A 2,500-nucleotide genomic window follows, 5' to 3' on the forward strand; every position below is an offset into this window, starting at 1 on the left:
TGAACAGCCTCTATGTAGCCCTGCCTCCTCACACCCCGCTGGGAGGACGAGATCCCATTTCCTCGACGCAGCCGCCGTCAGCAGAGCCTATTACTCCATAGTCCTACTTCTAGACCCTGACCTTCCTCGTCCTTGACTCTCAACCTAACTACTTAATGCCTCCTCCCCTACTCCGAGGACGAGAATTGGCTAGATTATCCGAATCACCAGTTGTGTTATCTACCGATCCAAATTCTTGCGGTTAATGAAAGCTCTTCCACCAGCAGACACATTCTTGAAGGTCATATTCCTCTTGCAATTACTACAGACATCCTTTTACTTAATATGAGGGTAATGACTCATCTATCTTTCTCAGACATATTTACATTCCTCCCAGTGGGTCTGACATTCACCATAACTTGCTGACATTCACCATAACTTGTGCGCTGATCCACAGGGCCTTCACTTACCTCATGGCCACGCACGAAACCTTGCGAATTCGTCAGAAAAAAAAGAAATGTTGAAAGAATAAGATAATTTCTCAACCGTATCTCTTATTTTCCTCTTTTTCAGCGCTCGATAGTCATCTGAGCTGCAACATCCTGATAGCAATTTGCCTCCGTTTCTTGCCACCTGGGATACTTGCTTAATCTGGAGGAAGTTACTGCTCCAGGGGTTGCAACATGGCACAAGCAAGCCTAAATAGCCACATCGGAGGCTCTTCCACCCGCTCCTCAATCTTTTGATGAATTATATACTTAGAGCTGTCATTCTTTAATGTCTCTAACGTCATTATGATAATTCAATGAAAAATATCAAAGATATGATACATTTAGCAAATAATTGAAAACTTGGGTAACATATTTACGTATCCTACATCTATATATATATATATATATATATATATATATATATATATATATATATATATATATATATATATATACATATATATATATGTGTGTGTGTGTGTGTGTGTGTGTGTGTGTGTGTGTGTGTGTGTGTGTGTGTGTGTCTCTCTCTCTCTCTCTCTCTCTCTCTCTCTCTCTCTCTCTCTCTCTCTCTCTCTCTCTCTTTATATATATATATATATATATATATATATATATATATATGTGTGTGTGTGTGTGTGTGTGTGTGTGTGTGTGTGTGTGTGTGTGTGTGTGTGTGTGTGTGTGTGTATAACAGAATGGCGGTGCCTGGACAGCGTCCCTCGACGGTTGCCTTCTCCTTCCTTGGGCCACGAAATGCCTCTAAAGAAAGCCAACACTGCTCTAAGTACTATACAACAATATATGGAGATTCTTCTACTTAACCTGATATTACACCCATCCCCAACTATAAACATTTTCCCTAAATATTCGCCAGCAAATGCTCGGTCTTCCTTTCCACCTGTCTCCGAAGAAAGCCCACGCTGCTCTAAGCCAAACGACGCGCTAGACAAGGAGACAGGGTTGGAGATGTCGTTCTCAAACACTATCATCCAGCATTCATTGAATAATTTTGATTTTTCTTTATACAAGCTCATAAACACTAAATTTTACTATATTCAGCATTAAAGCCATAGCATTTTAGCGATTTGGCGACATCGTTCAATGGTTCAACCAACACTCTAAATGCGCATGTAAGACATAATTCAATGTAAATGTCAAATCAAAGATTTTTACATGGGTCCCCTCTTCGGAAGTATGAATATGGTGAAATTAAGTGTTAAATTGATATTTGGTTCAGGGGGATCATTTACCAAAGAGAAATACTGCCCAAAACTAAATCACACAAATTCCAATTTGGTACCTTAAGCGAAGTTACATAACATGGTATAATAGTATAACCTACATTCATTGCATAGAAATATAAACATAATGTGAGATAGGCACTTCAGTTGTAAATTGGTTATTAAGTAACAATGGTTATTTGGGATCAGTACTTACTCCATCTCCTTTACACTCCCACTTTACATTACATGTTCATGCCAAACTCTAACAGCAGTTTGTCCTGTATCTTCTCCATGGCGATCCAATCCTCCACAGCCAAAACTTATCTTGATTGCTATTTGCCCGTAAGCGACAATCTTAAGGACCAAACTGAAGTGTCGAGAGGCAGGTACCTGGCGCCTTTAGCCAGTTTCCAGAGGACTTCTCCGATCTGATGACTACGCCATTGAAAGATTTTCGGCCAGCCTAACCATTTTTGGCAGGCTATTTCGTTATTTACAGGACGCTGGCCCGGTTCAGGAAACAGCTGGTTCCGTTAACTAAACCTGTCCTCAGACCACCAAGAGCGAGTGCATGTTGTCCCGGTCCTGATCCTGTTCGAGTCATGTTGACCCTGCATCTCTGCTGTCCTTCAGTCTTCTGTCCTCTATCCAGCTTCTAGACCCTTTTCAACCATTACTTTGGACATACCCCAAGAACCCTTTTCCTTAATAGGCAAAGTGCACTGGTACTTTACTATCTCGTTGGGGTCTGTTTCTTCCAGTATTTCCATCATTGTCAATATCACTATCTCTCGACGTCATTAT

Source organism: Penaeus vannamei, chromosome 21 (assembly GCF_042767895.1).
Source record: "Penaeus vannamei isolate JL-2024 chromosome 21, ASM4276789v1, whole genome shotgun sequence".
Classification (NCBI taxonomy): domain Eukaryota; kingdom Metazoa; phylum Arthropoda; class Malacostraca; order Decapoda; family Penaeidae; genus Penaeus; species Penaeus vannamei.